Genomic DNA, 26,647 nt, shown 5'->3' on the forward strand with positions numbered 1-26,647 from the left:
GTTTAACTCCTCTTGCCTGTTGACAGGGGTGGCTCTGATGTGTTTCTGGCGAGCAGTGCCCACGCTCCCTGCCCTGTGTGGACTGACGGCAGATAGTGGGTTAACACAACAAAACGCCCGCCCGTCCGGCTGGGCCTGGCCACGTGGGAAGCATGCCCTTCAGCTCTCTGCACACAAGCCAGTGCAGCAGAGGTGGCTGCAGCATCGACACCCCATGCCCCCAGCCAGAGGGTAGCTGTGGGAGCCCAGGGTGGGATCTTTCAGAGCCAGTTTTTCACAGGGTTGTAAATGCCGTCTGGATGAAAGCACCTCGCCTTCCAGCGCCCCCAGGGACAAGAAATAGACCTGCATCACCCCAGGCCGAGCTCCAGCAATGTGAAGTTCTGCGGGGACTAGAGCGGGTCTGCGAGTCGGTCAACACCTCCACACCACTCCCCGGCAGCCTTGATAGGGCCGTAAGCATGATTACTGAGACCAGTACGGGAAGAATCACCTCAGCTGGCCGGACTGACAGCGTCTCTCACGGCCCCCTTTTATTCCAGGAGGCGTTCCAGGAGGTGTCTGCAATGAGGCAGACTTCCCTGCCAGCTTTAGCTGCTTCTCTTAACTCACTTTCAGACCCCCCAGGCTTGACTCTGACCCTCAGCCTTCACCCTTAAACTGCAACTCTGATCCCAACCCTAGGCTTTGTACTGGGACTCTGACTCCGGCTTTGCCCCTGGTTTCGGTGCTTGGTTCCCGACCCTGGCTCTGCCCCTTGGCACAGACTCCTGGTTCCTGACTCCAGCTCGGACCTTCAGTGCTGTCCCTGGCCTCTGACCTGATCGCCCGGTCGTGACAAGTGGAAGGGAGATGTGGGATTGCTGCGATCAGAGATTCTGCACCTCGGGTCAGACAGCAACAGATCACGACTGGTCTTCTTGGTGCCCTCGGTTCCCTGTTCCCCATTCTTGTCTTATCCTTCTCTGTGTCTATGGGAACAGACCTTTGCTTTTCTGTCCCCTATAATAATAATAATAATTAATAATTAATAAACATTGTATAGCTCCTCTTAGAGTGCATAAAACAGCCCCATATTCCAAGGGGTTGGTTTGTTTTTAGTAATGCTAGCCAATCTCATTTTCTTCTAAATGCATCTGCCAGAAATGTTTCGCATAGAAACCCAAGTAGGCCAAACCTTTAGCTAAAGGAAGATATGGGACTGCTACTGTCCGGTAGATGTTCTCTTTATAATCAACGGCCCACGAGGGAACAATTGCTATTCTAAACAAATACTCATATTAAACTGCATTTCCTGGCAGATTTATCTGTTGTTTTATGATCGGCCTGGCCAATATGCTGACGCTTTCATTTTAAAAAATAAGATGAATTCAGTTGAGACATTTATTTGATGGCAAAACCATCCATGGGGAGAACAAAACGTAAACTGTAACGGGAAGGTTCAAGAGAAAGCTGGAGCTCTCTCCTTGAGCGGAAAGGCAGCCGTCACAGCCCGTTAGCTGGAGAATGGGCTAGACTAATTCCCAGTGAAGGACTGCTCACACCATGTGTTGTACGCTGAGTCAGCTTGACAGCTCCATGTAGCCACCTGCCTGGAGCTGTGTGAGCCAAGCCCCTGGCCTGGAAGGTTCTGGCTGGGATCAGGGAGAGTTACTTTCCAAAGGAGGGGAGCTCTCCCTGCCCCATGGGAACTCCTGTGAGAGCCCCATTGAGAATTCCTCTCCAAGGAAGTTTGGGCCTCTCCAAGGAACAAGCAGGGGCTCTGGTCCCCAATCTGCTGAGATCTGTGCAGATTCTGCTGAAGACCCATCAACTCAGGGGCTCTGATCCCAAGCAGTATTGAACCTCTCCATTACCCCAACTACAGAATGGGCTTGTGTCTCCATTCTGGGGTTGTATGAGGACTGGTTGGTTAATATCGGTCCTGGGCTCTTATAAGGGAGAGTGCGCACCGGTGCTCCAATGGCCCCAATCCTGCAGAGGGCCAGCACAGACCTTTATCCCTGCACTGAGTCATACTGCCCTCATCGGGACTTTACATGGGAGAGGGAACCAGGCTGCTGTGTTCACTTACAGGAGCAGGGCCTGTGACTGCTAAGAGCTGAGCACATCTGGGAAGTGTTGCTGAGCCCCCTTAAATCCCAATGAACGCCAGTGGGAACAGAGGGTGCTGAGCACCCTCAGAAATGCACAACCCCTTGTGTTGATTGCAATTATTATCTTGTGTACATGCATTGTGCCATCTCCAGGTCTGAATGAAAGCGTGGACAATGTCTCCATCATTGTGAGCATCAGAGCAGCTGCAAGGGGCTGGTCACCTGGATCCAACTGCAGGACTGGGGCCTTAATTATAAACAGAAAACTGTGCCCATTTTTTGCAGAAAATGTTGTAATGGTTTCTAAATATTTAGAACAAAAAAAGGGAATGGGCCTAGTTTTGAGCCAAATGGAGCAAAAATTAGGGTTTTTTTTCCCCTTCTAAAAGATCGGCTTTCCATGGAAACAGGACAAAATACATGTTTCTTCAGATTTGGGGTCTGAACTCAGCTATTTTGTCAATGAAGTGGAATTTGGGTGGATCAAAATCACATCAAGCTAAGTGGCCAATACTTATTGTGCATCATCCATGAAACACAACATGTGACTTCCTGCCCTCCCAGGCCTTTAGCTCTGACCCTTTTAACATTGTTCTCACCTCAGTTTGGAAGCTGAGACAGATCTTCAGCTGGTGCAACTTGGCACAACTCCCTTGCTGATTTACACCACCTGGGAATCGGGCCCCGTATCTTCAGTCCCACATTTCCCCGGTCTGTTTTATTGGCCCGTGGATCAGAATTCACATGGCCCATAGTATTGTTCTAAAATACATTTCAAAAATAGGAGGATGTGTGTGAGCCAGCCTTCTTACTTCACTTGGGCTTCACATGGGCTTGGTGTGGGCAGATGTAGAGAAAGCCGATCATTTAAGGGGATTGGGAATAAGGCTCTGTGTGAATGGCAGGTATCGTGTGACGCATTCAGCTAGTGCATATGCTTCCCACGCATCTCACCAGGGACTTCAACTCTGCCCCGAGAGCACAATTTGCAAGGTAATTTCTTCCTGATTCTGTACGTATGAAATTGGACGAATTCCCTTCCTTTCATCTACAAAGAACAAAAAAAGCACATTTGCTTTTTGTAGCTAGAAGAAGCAGAGGAGCGGAGACTGGAGTGAGCAGAATTAAAGGGGTAAGTGACTATGAAACAGAAAATTAAGCCTTTCTCCCCAAGTTATTATTCAAAGCAGCACTCTGGAGTAAAATGCAAAAATGTCACAGTCAGTTACTCAAGGGGGATAAAAATCAGAATTGCAGTAATGTCCCGAGCTCTGTAGATGGCAACCTTTGTGAACCATAAAGAAAAGGAGGACTTGTGGCACCTTAGAGACTAACCAATTTATTTGAGCATGAGCTTTCGTGAGCCACAGCTCACTTCATCCGATGAAGTGAGCTGTGGCTCACGAAAGCTCATGCTCAAATAAATTGGTTAGTCTCTAAGGTGCCACAAGTACTCCTTTTCTTTTTGCAAATACAGACTAACACGGCTGTTACTCTGAAATTTGTGAACCATGCTTCATGACCTGTAGGATTTGACTAAATATGCAGCCCTAAATATGCAGACCTGTAGGATTTGACTAAATATGCAGAGAGGAAACACTTCCGAACACTTGAGCAGTGGCTGCAGGCAGCCTGTGGAGTCTTTGATCTCCACCCAGAGAGACGAAGCTGAAGCAGAGACGTGATGATGGAGCCCTGGCTGGCACGGCAGCATCCGGGCAGGAGATGGCTGATGAAAGGTGCCGCTCTCCAGTCCTAACAGAGCCAGTGCAAAGTCCCACTCCCCCCAGGAATGGGTGCAGAAAAACCACAGAGTCCTCAAATGCTGCAGATGGCGTTTTTGCTCCCTACTGGAGGTGTCCTGAGCAACCCTAATTGTCTATAGTCTGGAGCCTGCACTCCCCACTCAGTAGAACTCCCATCACTCTGGGGTGTGGTCCAAGGAGTCAGATTGCAGGGGTGGATTTAAGAATAAGGACCCAGTTGGCAGGTCGTCCACCCAGCGAAAGGCCGCCGGCTGGGGGGATGTTTGGGAGGAAGCTGGAACTGAGAGACAGGCAGGAAGAACAGAACCAAGGCAGGTGGGAGACAGACATACTTGGTGGAGGTGACCATGGCTTTTTTCTAGCTGGGGTCAGGTCTGATCCGGTGGCTGTCGGGGATGTGGACAGGGGAGAGGGCTCATGGGCCACCCAGAGCATGTTCCTGTAAGTGGCCAAAGATTTCCACGCTGCTGTCAGTTGTGACAGCAGCTGATTAGTTACAATCTCAGGCACAGCCGGGGGCAGGAAGGCAGCCAGTTCCAGGCACGAAGAATGGGAAAGAGGAGGGGACATAGGCCATTCTCACCTCCCGTTTTTAAATGGGGCCTGTTTTAATGAGACCTCGGGAGGACCTAACTCAGAGCCATCAATCAGCCAGCGCCAGACTATTACTTCCTCCTAAAGATGGGGAGGGGCGTCTTGAAAGGCTGTTCCAAGGGACTAGAATTGTTGCTCCAACAGACACAGCTGGAAGCAGCTGGAGGCTGCGGTTCTGCAGTGAGCTAAGGGGTAATGCATAATTGATTATAATTGATCTGACTGCCTAAAGGGTACACAAATATAATACACTATCTCAACCAGCGGCTACATAGCATGAATAAGGGACCAGAGAAAAAGCCTTCGTTTGAGTCTGCTGTATTTTGCACTTCAAGTGCTTGCACTCGAATGCTGGAAGAGGCAATGAAAACCTTGTAAAACAGGGTGTGTTAGCATCTACCTCAGGCCTCATTCTCAGGAGCACTGCTGGAGTCCTGGGAAATGGGCTTTTTTGTCTACTTGTTTATAAACTAGTGAAACAAGAAACGCTCTATGCTTTATAAAGGGCATGCAGGCTGACCCCAAGAAATATGAAGGTGCTGGCTGAAGAAGATACATTGGGAAATGGGATCTTTCCTTGGTTCAGTAAAGACCAGCACATGATGTCAGCTGGTAGGAACCTAAGAGCCCAGGTGTGCACAATGGAGCCCTCATGGAAAGTTCTGTATCGAGAAGGATACCATTCCTAGAGAATTCTTGAAGCCACCTATTGAATTCTCGTCCAAGATGGTCAGGGATGCAGCCCCATGCTCTGGGTGTCCCTAAGCGTCTAACTGCCAGAGGTTGGGACTGGACGACGGGAGATGGATCACTTGATAATTGCCCGGTTCTGTTCTTTCCCTCTGAAGTATCTGGCACTGGCCACCATGGGTGGCAGGTATCACAGGCCAGGGGAGACTGAGCCTCCCCAAACAGCCAAACGTGGTCCTGCCCATGCTCTGCCCCGAGGCCCCCCTCCTGCTTCCCGCTCTTCCCCCAGGCTGGGGTGGGGCTAGGGCATACTGGCCTGTAGCTGGGACTTGGGTGGCTAGGGCCGGTGGTCATGCTGCCTGCCGCTCCGGGGCTGGGGGCCACACCACCTGGCCGGCGCTTTGACTGGGGGCCCTCAGGTGACCCAAAGGCCACAGTGGGGGGCTCGGGGCTTCGGCAGAGGGGGGAGGAGAGAGATGGGGCTTTGGGCAGAAGGGGCAGGACCAGGGTCTAGGTTCCCTGAATGGGCAGTTCACGCACCGCCCATGTCGGCCACTGTTGGAAGACAGGACACTGGGCTAGATGGCCCATTGGTCTGACGCAGTATGGCCGTACTTATGTTCTCTAGTAGGCATTTAGGGCCAGAGTGTTAATGGGGTGAAGGTGCCTCAAAAAGCAAATAGGTGGAGATTTCAGAAGCGCTAGGCATTGAGAATCCCGCTAGGCACCTACCTGCTTCTTCAAGCACCTAAATACCATTGAAAATCAGTCCCTTTGGCCCCCAGCCTTGCCAATGCTTATACAGGCAAGTAACCCTGCTCATGTGCCTTAAAGTCACTCACAGGTGTGTTTGCAGGATCAGGGCCATAATTCCCTATTAAATGCTACAGGATGGTTAAAATATTATCCAGAAAGTCTCTATTCGGTGCATTATGCTTTCAGTATCGCCACTAGAGAACTCTATTGGTTTCATCCCTCTAGGCAGGTCTTATGCAGCTGCATAGTAACTCACGGGTCACTTACGGGGTGCATAGTCCCTCCTGCGTAACGGGTAACTACAAGTCAGACACTCGTAAATGCGTGCAGCCCGGAGCCCAGCCTTCACAGCCTGGAAATACTGAACTCAGACCCCATGTACGCTTCCTGGCCACTGGATTAGCGCCGTGACTAATGGACAGTGTCACCGGAGCTCAAGAGCTGGCTGGTTTCGGATGCCCGTCCTGGGGGAGGGAACGATAAATCTCACCCAGAGCAGGTGCCATGACACAGGAGCCTCTTTTTCGATTGCCAGAAAACAATGTGGAAAATAGCTCATCAGCGGAGGAAGCCGGAGCAATGAAATGGAGCTTGGCACTGGGTTGTCACTCTGCACACACCTGCCAGGGGAAGAGCTGAGTGAAATCTCCCGTGGAGTATAGCAGGGATGAAACCAGTGGGGAGCTATACAGGTTACTCTAAAAACGTACCTTACCGAGTAGCGACTTCGCTGTACATGGCTTGGTGGAAGAGGGGCTGGCATGGGATTCCACAGACCTGGGCTCCAGTCCTTGCTTTGCTGCAGCCTTGGGGCAGGTCACTTCACCTCTTTGAGCTTCTGCCTCGGCCCCCTTTCTTGTCTATTTAGATGGCAGACTGGGGCAGGAGCTGCCTCTATTGCACAGCCCTGACCACAAGGAGATCCAGATCTCGGGTGTAAGGCCACATCAGAGGAAAGTGCATGAGAGGAAAGTGATCAGGAACAGCCAGCACGGATTCACCAAGGGAAGGTCATGCCTGACTAATCTAATCGCCTTCTATGATGAGATTACTGGTTCTGTGGATGAAGGGAAAGCAGTGGATGTATTGTTTCTTGACTTTAGCAAAGCTTTTGACACGGTCTCCCACAGTATTCTTGTCAGCAAGTTAAGGAAGTATGGGCTGGATGAATGCACTACAAGGTGGGTAGAAAGCTGGCTAGATTGTCGGGCTCAACGGGTAGTTATCAATGGCTCCATGTCTAGTTGGCAGCCGGTATCAAGTGGAGTGCCCCAAGGGTCGGTCCTGGGGCCGGTTTTGTTCAATATCTTCATAAATGATCTGGAGGATGGTGTGGATTGCACTCTCAGCAAATTTGCGGATGATACTAAACTGGGAGGAGTGGTAGATACGCTGGAGGGGAGGGATAGGATACAGAAGGACCTAGACAAATTGGAGGATTGGGCCAAAAGAAATCTGATGAGGTTCAATAAGGATAAGTGCAGGGTCCTGCACTTAGGACGGAAGAATCCAATGCACCGCTACAGACTAGGGGCCGAATGGCTAGGCAGCAGTTCTGCGGAAAAGGACCTAGGGGTGACAGTGGACGAGAAGCTGGATATGAGTCAGCAGTGTGCCCTTGTTGCCAAGAAGGCCAATGGCATTTTGGGATGTATAAGTAGGGGCATAGCGAGCAGATCGAGGGACGTGATCGTTCCCCTCTATTCGACATTGGTGAGGCCTCATCCGGAGTACTGTGTCCAGTTTGGGGCCCCACACTTCAAGAAGGATGTGGATAAATTGGAGAGAGTCCAGCGAAGGGCAACAAAAATGATTAGGGGTCTGGAACACATGAGTTATGAGGAGAGGCTGAGGGAGCTGGGATTGTTTAGCCTGCAGAAGAGAAGAATGAGGGGGGATTTGATAGCTGCTTTCAACTACCTGAAAGGGGGTTCCAAAGAGGATGGCTCTAGACTGTTCTCAATGGTATCAGATGACAGAACGAGGAGTAATGGTCTCAAGCTGCAGTGGGGGAGGTTTAGATTGGATATTAGGAAAAACTTTTTCACTAAGAGGGTGGTGAAACACTGGAATGCGTTACCTAGGGAGGTGGTAGAATCTCCTTAGAATCATAGAATCATAGAATATAAGGGTTGGAAGGGACCCCAGAAGGTCATCTAGTCCAACCCCCTGCTCAAAGCAGGACCAATTCCCAGTTAAATCATCCCAGCCAGGGCTTTGTCAAGCCTGACCTTAAAAACCTCTAAGGAAGGAGATTCTACCACCTCCCTAGGTAACGCATTCCAGTGTTTCACCACCCTCATAGTGAAAAAGTTTTTCCTAATATCCAATCTAAACCTCCCCCCCCCCCCCCCTTCCTTAGAGGTTTTTAAGGTCAGGCTTGACAAAGCCCTGGCTGGGATGATTTAACTGGGAATTGGTCCTGCTTCGAGCAGGGGGTTGGACTAGATGACCTTCTGGGGTCCCTTCCAACCCTTATATTCTATGATTCTATGATTCTATGATCAGTTCTAGCCCAGCCTAATCATAGATTGTCTACAGTGACCTCCTCTTGCAAATCTGACTCTGGGTCCATTAGCTCCTCGTTTTGCCAGTGCTATTTACATTTGCTGAATGCTTTGTTTACTCACAGAAGCTTCCGTTTTGTGGCGAGAACAGCGGGCGAGCTTTCAGGCCTCATTCTCCTTTTTAAATACATCACTGACCCTTTGATGTCAGCTGCAGGAGTTCGAATCTTAACTCTGCTGTCTCATTAGCCGCAGCACCATGAATACAGGACACGTATGTTCTCTCCCCCCTTTCCAGATGCTTTCATCTTCTGGGTGTTTATCATACCTCTCAGCACTGCCTGGTCCTACTTGCCTCTGCTAGGCATCTCAGCAAGGAAAAGTTAAAACACCCCTGCAGAGATTTAAAATGAGAGTGAAATAGTCAGGCTTTCAGACTTGGTTACATAGATTCTTCCTCCCATCGCCACAAGCACTATCCCCTACGCTCTGGTGGAAAGAGTTGTGCAAAATTCACACAGCAAAACTTGGGGCATTCAGCATTTCCCTGGTTTGGAGCTGGAGGCTTCTAAGAAGAGGAAGATTTAATAGTGCTTTAGTTTTGGCAGGAATGTAAGTTTTGTCAACGTGCAAAAGCCTTTGTGCCCCCTTTTCCGGCCGTCTGTGAGAATTCCGAGGCTGCAGCTGGTTGCGAATGGCAATGATTTGGGGTGAAATCATTTTCATTCTTCAGTCTGGGCTCTGGAAGGAAGGGGGTTGGTTTATTTAAAAGTTTCCTTGAACATTTTTTTGGAAAATATTCCCTTTTGGAAGTTTGGGGTGTATCTTCCCCTTTTTGCTTTGATTTTGCTCTTCCCTGCTTTCTCTTTATTTTCCACTGTAAAGAAAGTGGCCAAAAGGGGGGGAAACAAAGCATCTCCCTCTCCCTCCCTCCCTCCCCAGCCCCCGAAAAAATTCTTGGTTTTGACAATAAAGAAATGGAACATTTGCAAAAATCTTCATTGATCTAAAGCAGGCCATGTCCGTGTCCGTCCGTCCCCCCGTCCCCCCCCCCGCAAATGTGTTTGAAACATATTGCCCAGCTAGGGTGACGAGATAGCAAGTGTGAAAAATCAGGACAGAAGGTAGGCTGGAATAGAGTCTAGAGAAGACAAAGCCCCTAATATCAGGATGTCTGTATCTGAGGCCAAGTGCTGGTGCATTTCAGTGTTGTACTGGGGAGGCTTTGTATGCCTGTGAGCACAGGTTGTTCCTGGGCTTTAATGATTGGCCCACTGAACGAATAAGGGACCTTCAGCGCCTCTCTCCTGTGAGAGATCGCCTCTCACTCAAAGCCAGAGGGACCTTTTCATCCCAGTGCCCTGGGTCTGTGACTTTGCAGCTCTGCATTTCGTACAGCTGGTCACGTGATCGTTGAGGTGGGTGGCTGGTTGGCTTAGCCTGCCCCGTGTGCTCAGGAGTCAGGGGAAGCTGATCTGACTTTCCCAGAGAAGTGGCTGTGCTTTCTGGGCTTTGCCCGAGCCAGCCACGAACAGAACTTCGAGCTCTGCTGTTTCGAGGGGCCTCAGAAGGGAGGTTTCCTTAGCACCCCCTCCAAAGAGCTTCGAGGCATGTGTTTCCCCAGCGAGCTGGTGAGAGTAGCAAGGAGTTAGAGCTGAGAGAGGGTGGAGCGGAGGCCCTGCCTCCAGCAATTGTTGGAGGGGTAGAAGCTCACTGGGATTTTCTCCAAAGAGGACAATAGGTAAGAGATGGGATTGTTGGCGGAGGTCTCGGAGCCCAGCAGAGGGGCAGACAATATGGTTGTGTGTCCAGTCATAGGTTTGCTGATCTAAACTGGACACCTTTGTGGTCTCCCCATGTGTGGCCTAGTGGTGACGGGACTCAGGAGAGCTGACTTCTATTCTGGGCTCTGCCACTGGCCTGCTGGGTGGCCTTGCACAAGTCACCCCACGCCTCAGTTTCCCCCTCTGTAGAATGGGGGTAATGGTGTTGCAATCCTTTGGTAAAGCACTCTGAACTCTAGCAATGAAAAGTGCTGCATAAGAGGTAGCACTTATGGGTCCTAGGATCATTCTAAGACACAGGTGTGGATTTGCTGCCCTAAGGCGCCTTTGCTGAGTGAGGTTGGCTTACTAGGGGAGAACTGCGGCCAGCACGAATGCTGGAGGTCATTGGAGCACCTAAACCTCCTGCCCCACCATCTGGCCTCTAAGCCCCTGTCCAGTGCCGCGCTAGCTGGAAGCACACAGATGCCTTGGCTACACCTGGGCAGGAGTGAGAGAGGATTCTAGCTTGGGGATGGGCACAAAGGTCCATCTAACTCAGCTGCGGCTGCTCCTGGCTGAGCGTAGGATCACTGCACTGGGAGCTGCTGTCACGCCTGCGGCTGCCTGTACATCCTACATGAATCAGAAGAGCTGTGGGCATGCTGGGCTCCTACAGGTGAGGTTGGTTTGCTGTCTGCTGCTGTTCTGAACATGGGAATTGCTAAGCTGCATCAGCTCCCAGATCCATCTAGTCCCTTATCCTGTCAGGTGTGTTGGAGGAGTTGTAAGGACCCTGCCGTACCAGAGGTGGGATAATCTAACCCCTGTGTATGTCTCGTCCTGGTTTCGATTATTTAGAAGTTGGCTTAAGCCCTGAAGCAGGAGGTTTAATATCCCTTCCAAAATTTTTTGCCATTAACTATTAGAACTCTGGATTTTCTTGGTCTCCATATAAATACCCAATCCCTTTTTGAATCTTGCTAAATTCTTGGTCTCAACAACTTCCTGTGGCAGTGAGTTCCACAGATTAATCACCACACTTCCTTGTATTGGTTTTGAATTTCCCATCTTTTTAATTTCATTGAACACCTCCCATTCTTGCGTTTGGAGGCAGGCAGATACTGTGCACTCCACATAGGCACATTCTCAGCTCAGCCTCTCTGTTCTGTCTCACTGCTGCTGGCGTTTGCTGCTGAGTGAGGCTTAGCTCTCTGTCCTGCCTCCTGACCTCAGTTCCATCACGCTCATCCCATGTCTCTCTCTTGTATAATGCAAAGCTGGCAAAGTGCTGGAGTTAATTTACTGCGGCTCTCGCTTGTTAACGCGGGGAGCTGTGCGGGTAGAGCAGTGTGGCTGTAGTAAGGTTACAGACCACGTGTGCGAGAGCCAGGGCTGTCTCAAGTGGGAGGGAGGAAACTTGGCGAAGGAATAGCAGCAGCAGAATGATTGTCTTGTGTGACAGCCAAACTGAGCAGCCCAGTTTGGGATCAGAGGCCACAGGCACTGTGCACACGCACAGAAGACAGTCCCTTTCCCAAAGAGTCGACAATGTGAGTGTCACACAAAACACAACCGGTGCATGCAGCAGACGGGGGGAAGCCCAAGGTAACAATGAGATGACTACGAACAGCATGGCAGGCAGCTCTCGCAGCACGCCAGCTACTGAACACATCCCCACCCTGACTCTTGGCTTACAATGGGCAACGTTTCATGTCCACCAAATTCCCAGTGAGAGGTGGGAGGGTTTCTGTGTTTTCATGTGTATCAGGAGAAGAAAAAACCATTGTGCTGAAACTTCATGGACCAGTGAAATGTCAGGGTCAGAAAATCACCCAAACGGAAACAGACAGTTCCCCACTGAAATTCTCTGCCTTCTCACAGCTCTGTTAATCCACTGAGCTCTCCAAGCAACTGCTTGTTCTTATTACACAGAGGAAGTCTCTGATGGCATTTCTCACAGCTAATGGCTGGGTGAAGTCCACCCACTCCAGAGACAGAGCTGGAATCTGATTTCTGGTGACTTTAACTGAATTTTTAAAGAGTCTTCCTCTTCATGTCACAGAGAAAATAGAACACGCTGTCTTTTTAAATTTAGTTTAAAATGTTATTCTCTGTAGGAAATGGTTGGTGTGTTCTGAAGTCAATAGATGAGACTCTCCCTGCTAACAGGGTGCCCAGCCAGCAGAATGGGCTTTTTGATATGTTCCCCATACACGTTTTGGTTTTGGACACACACAGATAGACCATCGACTCCCATCTTCCAGCTCAGTTCCTCATGACAAGATTTTAGCTCCAGTCCTCTAATCTTGCAAGGTGCTGAGCACCTTGAGCTCTCAATGGAACAGGAAACTCAGTGAGAATAGCTGGCTCTAAGCCCTTGCCAGATCTGTGCCCTGACATTAGTCTTACATAGTGGGGTGCCCTTTCTTTCCTGCTACATATGGTTTGCCGTAGTCGTAGACCTGTTACCATTTCCACGAGGAGGCGCCCAGATATATTGGGGAGTAAAAGTTTCTGCATCCACCCAGCATGTGTGGCCAAGGTAGTGCCCCGCCAAGCAAAAAAGCAAATCGAAGACATACCGGAATGAAGGTATCTGCAGCAGCGCTCGGCTGTGCTTGCTCATCGCTGCTGTTGCATCTCATCTATTTCACAAGCATCTATTTAGTCTTAACTGATTGTCTTGATGGTTCTGAGAAAGAAAAGAAAATAACTCAATATAGTGACAGCTTAACAACATAAGGACCTGCCGATCATCTAATAAATAATGTAACCGGGGGAAACCCATACAGCAGAAAATCATTTAAGTGCCTCGGCCACAAGGAGACTTCCTGCACTACTGACTCCATGGATGGACTGGGGGACACCAAATGCTGCTGAGGGCTCTAAGGGTTTTCTAACCGTTCTCTACTAAAGGACGTGGTGAATGATTTGATTGTCTTGGCTTTTGTGAGAGGATGACCAAAAAAAAAAAAATCCTTCAACCACTAGAGTATTCTGTCCTGCTTAGGTTCTTGGACCACCTTCCCTGCCCTAGGATCTGAGCAGAGCACCTTCCAGAAATGCACTCAGTCACATGATGAGCATTTGTCACATGGGATTCTTCTGCTATTGTACTTTGAATGGCTGCCAGTGACTCTACCCACTTGGTTCCATGCTCCCATCCCAGTGCGGAGCGGGGTTTCTCTCTCAGCTGTCTCACCTTCGCGGCCACAGCGTCTCAAACACAATGGGTGTTCTCCGCAGAGCCATGCCCAGCATGAAGTGCTGGGGCCCAGGGGAATCCATAGTGCGGGGCTCAGGTGTGAATCTCACAGGGCACAAGGGTTGGCTTGCAAAAAATATCGTCTGCCTCAGAGAGGGAGGGGATGTGTTGAATTTGTCATCTCACCTGGAAGGAGTAGAATGACCCCGGCGAGATTTCTGTGCCTAACTGAGAGGGACTCTGGGGGACACGGCCCCTGGATTATCCAGTAATTTGAGGCTTCAGCATTTTTAGATCTCTTGCATGTTCAGCAAACGCTCGCAATGCTTGTTTTCTTCCTGAGCAGCACAATAACCTTTTCAAATACAGGCTCCCCCTGCCCTCCTCCACTCCCACCGTCTCACGAGAAACGGGGGGCTGATGGGAATCCCCATTCTGGTGTCAGCGTTGATATAGGAGCAGGGAAGAAATGGTTGCTGTCGGTCATTTTCAGTGGCTACAGAGTGCGCGTCTGCTCAGGTTGGGTTATGCTGGCAAGAAACGCCATGTATCTCACGGCCGTCGGATTTGAGACCCACTGCACAAGTGCTGGGACCCTGACTCCAGCTGTCTAGCGTTCTAACAGGCGTGAAAAGCCACGAAGCTCTGAGGGTGGAGCCTTCGCTGAGCAAAGAGCAAGCGCTGGTGATGGCAGGGTGTTTCCGCTCTGACCAAAATGTGCTAAGCTACAAGTCAGGTGGGATGGGGAAAGGAGGACGGTCTGCACTTGCCCAATTAGCATTTCTCTCTCTCCCCATAGGGCTCTCTGCTGTGTGTGTGTGTGTGTGTGTATGACAGCAGCTGAGAAGAAACCCCCTAATCAGAGGACATCAAAGCCTCAGTAAATGCAGAGAGAGAAATGAAGATGTGAAGGAGCCAGATGCTTTAAAGCTAAGCTATTTGATGTAACATTAAAAGTGGACACATTGCCAGCTGTGAACTTTACCTTGACTTTTAATTAGCTTAATTTCCAGTAATTTCCACACGGTTTTATTGTACAGCCTTTTCCCAGGTTAACTGGGAGACATGCATTCAGATACATTATACTGTACATTAAATTACCATCACGGTGCACTTGCAACTATTATGAAGAAGAAATCACCGTCGAGGAAGACTTCGTGAAAATACATGGGTTTTTTAATCGCCCTGGAGTAGTAAAAGTCTTCTGATCATCTTGTCAACACAGCCAAAGGCTTAAAGATGAAAGTACATTCTTTGTGGTCTGCATCCCCTGCTGCTAACTGGGACCCCTCAGCTCCCAGCTTCACTGGGAGCTTTCCCTGCCCAAGACCAGGCCCCGAGAATCAATGAAGTTTTGGTTACTCTAAGTAGGTGTTTTAACTGGGGTCATTTTAAACTGTATTTCCCAGAAAATGCTATTCACCGAGCTGTGTCAGTCCACTCTTCAGATGTCAGAAGGCTGGATATGACTCTGTGTGTGGCTTATTTGCACTACAGATAAAGCCAGTTGGATTTAACCAGGGGTGACAAGTAACAGGTTTCAAGGGATTTTTAAAACCCCCAAGCCCCATGTGTTTATGTTCCATTCTCCATCTGGGTTCCTTACTGCTATCGCAGCAGCAGCGGTAATTGTGCCCACGTATGTCTTTGCTGACTTTGCTCATCACAGCTCCATCACCTCTCATGCCCCATGCTTGCAAAAACTACCCCTTCATGAGGTACAGGCCAGCATCGGAGGGAGAGAATTATGAGCAGAGTAAAGCTGAAGGATTTGTCTGACCAAATCTGACCAATAGTCTTGTAATCTGTCAAAGCCTTGAAGACTTTGCCCCTTGGCTTGCACTGACAGTACCTTGCCCTGACGGGTGAGCCTCTGGCTGACTTCTGGCGTATTCCTCTTAGCTGTTGGTAAACTGCTAAACAAATCAATTCCAAATTCCCCCCTAGGTCAGCTTGTCTTCAGGCTACACGTGGTAAGCACTCGTAACCATTCCTTCAAAGCCTTCGTGCAGCACAGGGGATTCAGCTGTTTTGGAGCTTCTACAGGCTCTGAGCCCCAGGACCGCTGCTACCATGCTGTTCTACTACACTTCGTGTAAGTACCAGAACTGGCCCTGAAAATGCTGCATCTGGACTAACATTGCAAAGTCAGGATGAGCTGATCGGCTAACACTGGGATGTCTGTTCTGAGGGGGTGACTTTCCCAGGATGTTAACTGTGTTGGCCTCCACCTGTACAGTGTTGATTGTGTCTAAGTAAACTAGGTATGGTTTGGGGGTTTCCCAAGATATTTTTGGTCCCTCAGTCTCTACTAGCTTTTGCTGTCCAACTTCCAAGTGCTCAAGGAAATTACCAACTCTGAGTTCAATGCACAGTCTGAAAAGGGTTGCCTGAGACCTTGCACAAACGGGAATTGTAGGCTGTAACAGTCTTCCTCTAATGCCTTCATCTTGGCTGACTTGTACCACTTTACTTGCATGGCCTTATCCCTTGTACTTTTTGTGCAGTCTCATTGCTGTACACAGGCATGTTTCATTTGTTACCGGTGAACACTGCAGCACCTTGTACATCAATAAGGGAGGAGCTGTGTGGTCTGCCCCATGTATGGCATATTAAGCAATTTGTATCCATCAGCAATGATTAAAAAACAATTGGGTTTTTTAATCCTGCTGGCAAAAGTCAAGTGCCCATTTGATGACAATAAGAAAGTTGTTCCTTTGTTCCTATGTCCTCAGCTCGGACCCTCAGGACCTGAAGGGCCAGTAGCTGCCCATGTTCCCCTTTCTCTCTGAACTACAAGAACAAGGAAACCAAATGAGCTCAACCTCTCCAAAGAAAAAGGCACCACTGTAGGCCACAAAGCTGACACCATTGCAGCTGCAGGGTTGTCCCTTTTGTAGGTTCTCGTTCCTTGTCAGGAACCAAATTCCAGGTCCCCCGTCTCTGCTGCAGCAATGAATGTGTTGGCAGCTCTTGCGGGAGAAACAGAGAACTCTGCATTCAGGCCTTGGAGTGCTGCAGAAAGCTTTTCAGTTCACCTTTAAGCAAGAACAGGACACGCATTAGCCTACCACTTCTGCATGATTAGGGTGTGTTGTGTGGCACGCAGCCAAACCCAGAGTACCTTCAATTATCCAAGGGTTGCAACCAGGGCCCCATAAGTAATGCATGTGGTGCACTACGATACCCTCTACAAATGCATTGCCACTTGCCATGTCATATTTTATTGATAACTCCAAAGAATCCTGCTAATAATAGAATGGCTGGGCAGCTTCATCCTGTTCTGGCAGCCTGGCCTGTAACTTAATTGACAGAGACAAAGGGGAGACTATCAAAAGCACAGATGGCAGGTCGGCACCTGACACCTATTGACAGTCAGGAGGAGCCGAACTGCTACTCTTGTACCTTGGCAAGTCTCCTCCAAAGCATTTCAGTGGGGGCTTTAATTCAGCATCAGTATTGGTTTTAAGCAAAATACGTGCACCAGACTGTAAAGCAGCACAGAAGCCAGGACCCTAAGGGCATGTCTACACTGCAATAAAACATGTGCCACTGGCCTGTGTCAGCTGACTTGGGATCACTGGGTTTGAGCTGTGGGGCTATAAAATTGCAGTGTAGACGGCCAGCCTCGGGCTGGAGCCCAGGGTCTGGGACTTCCCACCGCAACTCTCAGGGTATGTCTACACTGCAATGTAAGCCCAGGTTAGTAGACCTCAAGTTAGCAGACCCAGGGTTTGTTAACCTAGGGCTTGAGTGTCCACACTTGTTTATAGCCCTGGGTTCGGAGTTGTTGAACCCTCGGTCCTGACCTGGGGCATCAGGTTCTACGCTGCATTATGCGGGCCCGAGTTCAACCACCCATATCCCAGACTTCCTAGCGCCATCCCGAAATATGGCCACTCTAGCCCTTTGTTCATGGTATGTGGGAAAACTTGACTGTCCACCAAACTTGACTGTCCCGAGGACCAAGAAAGTCAGCCTATGGGAGTGTGGGATACTTTTGGTGGACTCCCAGAGCACGAGTCTGTTCGGGCGTTGTCCCTATTGCAAAGCAACAGAACTTGAACCCAGGGTCCCAGCTTGACTCAGGCTCAGATCCTCCACTCCTGGGTGTTCCAGGGACCTGGAGTTCAAGCCCTGAGTTAGTGCAATTTGTGTGTAGATGAAAGAGGGGTTAGGCTTGAGCCTGAGTTTGAACCCTGGGCTTACACTGCTGTGTAGACATTCCCTAAGTGTCCTTCATTGGAGCTGCTCAAAGTACAATCAAGCCAAAATGCCCAGCCTTCCGATGCATGGGGATAATTTTGTGATATACCCGGAAAAGACTATTTTTTTCAGCTCTCCCTACGTCTGACTCCGTCCTGAGGCATGTCAAAAAAACCCAGGCTTTCTCCAGCAGGAAGAAATAATGACGTAAGGTCTAAAGATTATTCTTGTCTGTGTCCTCCCAGTCTCTGTGCTGGAAACACTAGCGATGCAGCCATGCAGATTATGCCTCAAGATTTTGCTGACATCGCTTTTTCATTAATGTTTATTATTTTGTATTAATAATGACATGGGGCTAGATCCCAGGCTGGTGTCAACTGGCCTAGGGCCACCAGTACTAGCTCACACTTGCATTATGGTGAATGGTTTTCAGAAATAACAATGAACCCTCTGGGCCTGATTCTTGTTTACACTAAAGCTCCTTTACACTGGGATAAAGGGACCTTAGTGTAAATGAGAATTGGCACTCTGTCTGTAACCTCATTTGTACTAGTGTAACTCCATTTGCTTCAGGGGAATTACCCCAGACTCAGTTGTGACATTGGAACTGGGCCCGTGCTCCTTACCTCGTCTCCTAAAGCAAGAAAGAACTTTCCACGCCCCCCTCCACACACACACACCCCCTCCCTCCTTCCCTCCCTCCCTCCCCAAGAGTTGGACAATTGGCTCCAGGTACTTAGTGAAATTAGAAGCCAATGAGCAAAATCACTGGATGTGGGACTGTGACATATTCTATGTCTGAATTTGATTCAGACCCAGTAATAAATGGATCAGATAATGATCTGGCTGGGGTATGTCCATGAGTGATATGTGATTGATGTGGGGGAGCTCTGAGTACCACATGAACACACAGTGTATGGTGAAGATCCCAAAGTCAAATATCAATTTTTCATAACCTTGGCTAATGTAGTTTTCCAGTCTGCTCCATTAACAAAAATCTAATACAGTCCATTCAATTGAGCCCTTCCAATAGTGTTAGCATGTTAAAGTCATTCCCGTTTTCTCTTCATTTCACCACATTCCTGAGACTATATATTATTGAGCTACATTTGCTTTACAAATAATCTTTATTTGCTATTGCTTGAGTTCTTCCCCCAACCTCCAAAGTATGGATGTGAGAAAGTCAAAGATGTCAGTGACTCCATCAGTGAAAGAACACTTTGATTTATGAGTCTGGTGTGAGGGTTCCTGTGATGTGTCCAGAATGTGTTGCCACGAGCATCTTTGTGAAGAGATTAGATGGATCTTTCCTATCATTCTGCATTTGCCAGCCTGGTTATAAATATGTTTGGAAAATCTAATCAAGATTGGATTTCTAGCTGGCAGATCATTTGGACCATTTACCAGTGAGTGAATAGCAGTGAGCATGTTTAGGTCCACTGCAAATCTATGGGCCTGGTTCACCCTTCCATTACTCCAGTTTATGGCAGGTGATTCCACTAGTTTAAATAGAGTTATGCATGTTTAACATTCCATGCAGTAGCGAATCAGTCCCTGTGTTTTCTCAGACATGTGTTTCTACAGCTATTGGCAATATTTGGGGAAATAGAACATCCTAATTCACTTAGGACCTGATTTGGGAAAGCGCGTACTTAATTTTAAGCACACACTTAAAGTTATGCTTAAATGCTCTTCCTGAATAAGGAGGCTTTCCTGAATTGGTTTCTTAAAGATGGGTCCAAGACATGAAATTCAGATCTAGATTTCAACCCAAAGTTCTGCAAATATCAAATTGTCTGAGTTGTGGTTACATCTCCTAGAGACCAACCTCAGCTGTGAAGTTCAGAGCTGGATCCAAATTGGATGTTTTTCAGATCCATCTTGATGGTCACTGTCCTTGTTCCATAATTAGAGGGGGCTGATTGAACAGGGGCATTGGCTCACCACGTCCTAGTGCAAATTAGGACTGCTGCTGCCTCCAGGGCTTAGAGAAGTGTGAAAAAAACCTTACGCTTGGCATTATGGTCTAATAGGGATGTGTTTCTGTGTGATGGGGCGTTGGCCCCACACTGTGTTAACAGAGCCCTAGGGAGGCTGCACAAGAAACAGCTAATAAGAGACGGACAGTGAGGAACAGCCAATCAGGGGCTGGAAGGCCCATATAAGATGAGCTGCAGAGCAGGGTCAGGTACTCCTTGCAGCTCAAGGAGGGAGGACTGGGTGCCTGGCAGGCAGAAGGAAGCTTGCACCCTGGACAGAACAGTGCTGGGCAGGAACAGGGGAGTGAGAGGGAGTTCCTGGCTGGCTGCTAGGACTGGCAGGCTGAGACCCTGAGGCAAGGGCAAAAAGGGTGCTGGGGCCACAGGGAAGTGGTCTGTGGAAACGTACTGAGGAGTTGGCAGCCATGTGCTGCATCCCCTCCATCTGCAGGGTCCCTGGCCGGGATCCGGAGTAGTAGGTGGGCTCAGCCCCCCACCCCCGTCCCCCACTTGCCACTGGGGAAGTGGCCGGACAACTGGCTGCAGTCACCACTTGGGGACAGTTCACTGCAGGGGCCCTGGAAGGGAGGAGCACAGATCATGACATGGCCGGAGGTCCTTGGAGTGACATGAGTCCGGGAGTAGAAGTGACGGCGGGTGAGATGCCATTGGGAGAGGGCATATTGACCTGAAGAGCTGATCCCCAAGATGGCCAGCAGGAGGTGCTAGTGTGGTGAGTGGAATCCCGTCACATTCTGTTAAGCTGATTGATTTGACTCTATTTGTATGTGTGTTTGTGTGTGTGTGTGTGTAAGCGAGAGAGCGAAAGAGAATTTGCACAAACATTTGAAAAGACACCAGAAAGATGTTACTGTACATGGCAGGCTAATGTATCATGTGGCTTAAGAAAAACACACTCATCTCAATCATTAAAAAAAAAAAAAAAAGTTAATTCCATCTCCCTATTCTTGTTCTGTGTCGAAGCAATTATAACCAGAATGAATCATTATGAGTATGCTGATCATCATTTTCATTCAGTATCCCCGCTGAATTGCAGGGTACTGGAGTGCATCATTCAAACACTCTGTTCCTTTAAGCATCTAAAGAGAGATTTTAGCTTTCTTTGAAAAGCAGGGAACCAAGGTGTCTGAGCGGGGGGGCGGGGGCAGTCTGGACTTGTGGATGTCTGAGATTGTCATACTCTGGATTAATTCCGCTTGGAGCCCTTGACCCTGACTCTCCTGGGTAAAACAGCACTAACCCTATGAGATTGGGGGAGTCACATTGAAAGAGCAGATTTTTGATAGCCCAGAGCCCAGTAACATGCTTAAACCACTGCCAGCAGCGGGAATGCCAATTGTTATGCTTACTGATGAAAGCAGCTAAAAGGAGGCCTTTCTAAAACCTTTGCATGACTAACAGGCCAGGATGGGAAGGGGGAAGTATGTGGTCTCGAGGAGTAAACGTGACCCTCTGCCCTCCTGACTTGAAGTGGGAAGTTTTGACAGGCTGGGAAGTCTGGCAATAGTTAACTATTGCCATGTGAAATACAGCTGGTTACCTGATGGAAAACTACAGGCTGGAAATCTCCACCCTTAGCTTCTGCTCAGCAGTTGTTTCAATGGACAAGCTCTGTAATACTAAATTGGGGATTAAAATAGGCAGAAATCTCAGCTCGATGGACGCTTGGACACCTCTCAAGTTCCCGGGCAGAGGAAAGGCCGGCCACTGGATGTCTGCAGTTACCCACTTGAGAGCTCCCCAATACCCTGGGTAAATATGAATCTGGGATTTTGGGGGGAGTTTTACCAACCTGTTGCAGATGTGTGCAAGTGCTGGAGACTAAATAAAGTAAAGCTTTAAGGAAAAGCACTCTTGTAGTGTGCTGCTTGTGCCAACCATCTGTCAGTCAGGCGGCCAGGTCCCCACTGATTTATTTCCTGCCACCGTCTCGCCAAGAGTAAAAGTTACCAAGAACTTTGGGTTCAGAAACCCCAGGGAACAACACTGGTGCCAGACAGTTGTAATTAGACCCTTGTTTTTATGGATTTTCTCTCTGTCCTTTGGGAGTTTTGCTCAGGATTTTGCTCTTGGGCCAAATCCAGCAGGCCCTACTTAATTCTCATCAAAATCAGTGGCCACATTCACCTCGGTAAAGGACACAGAATGTGGCCACTTGTGGTTCACTTGATTGCCCGACAAAGAGTTGTATAGGGCTACACCTGCAGCTGTCTGGCACAGTCGATTATATTAGTATTATACTGCAGCAGTGTCTAAGTCTACAAGACACAATATGACAGATGGAGGAGACAGCATGAGATGGAACCAGAATGGCAAGCAGGGGTGACAATAATAAATGCCTTATTATTTCAGTCTAGCTGCATGCATAGTCTAGCTGCATGCACAGTTCAGAGGTGTAATAAACCAGACATGGGTCACCTGCTTTGCGGCTTCATTAACAACCCAAAACTCAGCTCAGGTTCACTGAAAACATGCTCCAGTTTCTGAACTTTTGAGAAGTCAGTGAAGCCGAGGCCAGTTTGGGGCCAGTTATTATCTCCAACCAAAAGGAGGCAAAACTTGGCAGTTTCAGTTGAGCTTCACTTCGTTGTGGGGGTTCACAGGAACTCAAAATTCAAAGCAAACTTCTGGGGTGAGAATTCATGGGAACTGAAGCCAGACAAAGATTGGCACAAATCCCTGTGAACCAAAACTCTGACCCTCAGGCCTAGCTATAGAGCTGTATCGCTCAGAGAAGGGACACGATAGAGGTACAACAGGGCATGTTATGGGGGAGGTCAGTCTGCCGCTCCTAGTCACCCTTTCTCACAGTATTGGAATAAGGGGTCACCCCATGGAATTAAAGGAAGTCATTTCTCATATAATGCAAATTTAACCGCTGGAACTCACTGCTATAAGATCTGAGGCTAAGACTGCGGTAGGATTCAAAACTGGCTTGTTTTCTTAGAGCATAGGAATATCAGCAATAATGATGTATGCACAGCTAAACTAACTGATAAAATGTGAAATGGATATACATCCTCATGCCTTGGGGCATAAGCCAACTACCATAATCACTGGGATTAGAAATAACTGTCCTTATGCGCAGTGAGAACAGCCAAAGTCCCTGTTCTGTTAAGGACAGGGAGCCCAGACCCTGAATTAGGGGGCCAAACTCACCCTCATCTGGGGATTTGAGTTTACTGATAATTCAGTAGTAACACCACACCTGCAGAGCTGTCCCTAGGGTTTCCTTGCAGGAGCTCCTATGTTCTCACATGTCGTTCCTTCTTCCTCCTCACTTATATCCAGGAGAGAGTGAATGGACCACAGCTCGACACTGAGTCAGCAGAACTTCAGCAGGGGTCTGCTAACCAGGTGGATCTGCAGAAGACTCCTCTCCTTTCACACCGCTACAGCCAGGTTATTTCATAATTGGCTACTATGGGATTAATTGCGCCTTCCTCCTAAGCATCTGGCACTGGCCACTGTCTGAGACTGGATAATGGACTACGTGGACCACCGGTCTGATCCTGCCTGGCAATTCCTAGGTGCTTAAATGTTTAACCTTGTTTGCAAATATCTGTTAAAACATGGGATCTCTTCATCACCATCCTAAGACAGAGGTGCATACACGCACGCTGGAAATGACTCATCCTGCAATTGTTTGTGTCTCATTTACATGCAGAAAGCTCAGCTTGCCAGTCCCGAGCTGAGACAGCGCTGACGAACTTACGCAGGCAAAGAGAGATCTTTGTGATGACACCTGGTCACTGTAAGGCTCTCTGATACTCCAGGGAGAGGGCAGTATAAACAGAGTGGGAATTATAGCTGCAGCAGCTGAAGCCACACAGGTCCCAGGATGTCGCAAGACGGCTCTGATCTACGCACGACGACTGAGAAACGTGAGCCAACAGGAAGACAATGAAGAGGGTTCGTGGCATAGGGTAAAACAGCACTGGAGGAGTAAATGACTGTAATGGCACTATATGCTGTGCAGAATTTCAGCTGGCTAATGAAATCAGTCCTTATATGGGGGGGAGGGATAGCACAGTGGTTTGAGCATTGGCCTGCTAAACCCAGGGTTGTGAGTTCAATCCTTGAGGGGGCCATTTAGGGATCTGGCGCAAAAATTGGGGATTGGTCCTGCTTTGAGCAGGGGGTTGGACTAGATGACCTCCTGAGGTCCCTTCCAACCCTGATATTCTGTGATTCCTGAGTAATAACAAGACCTTTTCTTTTCAAGTGCTATGTACGGACATACCAATGAGAGGAAGATCGCCTCTGAATTACAAAGAACCCACCTCATTGGCCACAACCAGGGATCAGCCTTTACTGTGTTATCAGATACATTGAAATACACAGAAATAATTGTGTTTTTAACACCATTCAGATATTAGTTTCTATTTTTCATAGACATCTCTCAGAGGCCTAGCTCCCCTAACTCCCAGCAGCTCCTGTTCCTGGTGGCTGGGGAAAAAATGCTGCAGGGTTAAAAACACTCCCCTGAGGTCCCAGACGGAGTCGGAGATTAGAGTTGGAAGGTCCTGGGCAGTAAGCACAATTAGAAAGAGCTGCGAATACATAGTGTGGACGCTCCATTCTCCTGTCACACCTATATTCCACTGGCATAGCCTCTCCACTGCGCTGGAGTTACTCCTGAGTAACGGCAGTGTAAGGGGAGAGGCCAACCAGACACCTCATCAGATTCCCAAACAAAACACTTGAAAACACTTTAAGATTTGCTATGAGTTCACAGGGCCAGATTGACTAGCAGCTTTTACCTTGCAGTAAGTGGATTGGAAATTGCGTTTCAGGGGTAAGCTGGCTAATGACATCAATATGAGTAATTATGTAGGACCAACCGAATTAGCTATAATATCTCAGTTACCTCCCGCACGGGTGTATGGCGACATTCAGCTAGGTGTGAGTAAAGTGCTTTGGTGGAAGGGTCTGTATGCAGAGCCCTAAACGGATACAAAATTTGTCTCCACATCCAAACCATGAACATGGTCCCCGGCCATAAAGCGACTCTCCGCAGATGTGCAGGGCTCGATCTGTGTGCTGTCCGCTTGCAGTATTGCCATGCCAACATGTTTTAATCTTTGCGAAGTAATTGTGGCCCAATCTTGGAAGGACCCCAGGGGTACCGTCTTTGTCACTACGCAAATTGCTTGGATAGTTTCCTCACCATAGCAACCGAGCACCCCACAATCACTAATGAATGTCTCTGTGAGCTAGGCCACATTAGCCTGGTGTTCCAGGTAGGCAGTTGGGGCACTGGGCAGATGAAGTGACTGGCTCAAAGTCACACAGGGAAGCTAGGAGCTGAACCCAGGGCTCCCACATGTCAGTACGGCGCTCTGTGCACTCCCTGCCCAGAATCACAGGTTCCAACGCTTCTCGGGGCTTCACCTTGCTGAGCGCCAGACAGTTCCCTGGGTGAAGACCTTTAGAGGAGACCTTGGACTCTGAGCCCCAGCTCGTCCTGATGGGACACTGAAGATCTCATGGCCATTTGTATCTAAGCAGGGTTCACCCAAATGTTCTTGGCCAAAATTCTCTCTTCGCCACTATGGGCGGGTTGTCTGGCTGGCTCCCACCCAGAGGTGGCTGCAGTTCAGTGGTGCTGTACATTTATGTGTTGCATAAAGCATTGTGGGACTCACAGCCCTATGGAAATGCCAAGTGCTTACTCATGTCTCTCACTGTGGGCTGATGCACTGCTTCAAATCTGCCATGTATGAACCAAATGGCTTTTTTCGCTCTTCTGAGATTTGTATTAGTTTTAATGTCGACAGTGTTTGCGGACACAAAGCACTATAGTGCACACGCTATGGAACTGGCAGGGTTCCTGCAAACAAACATGCATGCCTTTTGCAGCGTTACATATGTCTTGTCAGAACGAACCTGATTGCTGAACAAACACACTCCTCTTTGGCGGGGAGTTGCCAGAGCCGGGAGTGAAAGCTGCAGAATGCAACCTGGCATGCTCCCGTTAGATGGCAGGCTAGTGGTCGGGGCAGCTGCGGTCCCCATCTAAACTGGGCTTAGTGCTGAGAGTCTCGTGGTGGTTGGAGACCTGGGCGAGCATCAGCCCTGCAAGCTCTGATAACCTCCCTCTCCTAAAAAGGACAGTGCTGGGCTTGGTGATATTTTAATTGGTGCCATTCTGGGCAGTTGTTCTGTAAATGTGCCTGATGGCAAATGACGTGCTTTTCACTTCGTTTTGCCTGTACTTGAATTCAAAGAGTGCGTGGCTTGGGCTGCCTTTTGCCTTTTCAATACGGCACTCTTCTCTTTCATCCTGACAAGAAGGTGAGCATCACAACCAGACTAATATGAACCAGATGGTTGGAGAGAGCTCTGCAAGGGGGAACAGAAGCAGCCTCAAGGTCACTGCTGACATGATGAATACTAAGTGGCACACATCTCAGCCCTGGCAATGAAAAATTAATGAATTTCTTCCTCTCCATCTCCACACGCTCAATCAGCTGCCATTTTCTTCACCTCTCCAGCTCATCGGGCGTTCCCGTTGGATTAGGGAATAAATGATTAAAAGAGATTAAAGTTGTTGCATGAAATCAGTGCTGCTCTAAATACTAGAATATCATTGCATGGTTGGCTGGGTGGTGGTGGTGGGGGGTTGTTTGCTTTTATTTAAACAAACAACCAGGGTACCAGGAGTGAGAACAAAGATGGAGCAGAGGCAAAGGATTCTAACTGCCAGACCATTCGGTTTAATAAAGCTCCGAGCTGTTGTGACTCTGGGAGGGTTAAGATTACTCATCTCTGGACCTGCCGTATGTCTTTCTAATGCAGCACTGAAGCTGTTTTATTAATAATCAAGCTTGGGAAATCATCCCAGGTTCTCATGCTAACTAGAACTAAATGCCAAGGTGGGAGATTTAATGAGCAAAGCTGTTCCGATTGTGGGACAGTGTTTAAACAATTGGGGGCAGGTTTTTCAAAGGTGTGATGGAAGTCTGGCTTTTTAAAAATGGACAAAACGTCTCTTGGGACCCAATTCTGTCACGCTTGTTGTATTTGGCTGGTGACTGTATGTGCTTGGCCAGAAAGTG

At 48.6% G+C, this 26,647-nt stretch overlaps 1 long non-coding RNA gene across 1 annotated transcript; it reads left to right on the forward strand.

Moving 5' to 3' along the window:
- Positions 1-21,154: 21,154 nt before the first annotated feature.
- Positions 21,155-23,953, forward strand: LOC142073431 (uncharacterized). The gene is made up of 2 exons (XR_012670328.1): positions 21,155-21,338; positions 22,878-23,953. It is a non-coding gene; the product is annotated as an uncharacterized LOC142073431 (long non-coding RNA).
- Positions 23,954-26,647: the final 2,694 nt, after the last annotated feature.

Source organism: Caretta caretta, chromosome 10 (genome assembly GCF_965140235.1).
Source record: "Caretta caretta isolate rCarCar2 chromosome 10, rCarCar1.hap1, whole genome shotgun sequence".
NCBI lineage: Eukaryota > Metazoa > Chordata > Testudines > Cheloniidae > Caretta > Caretta caretta.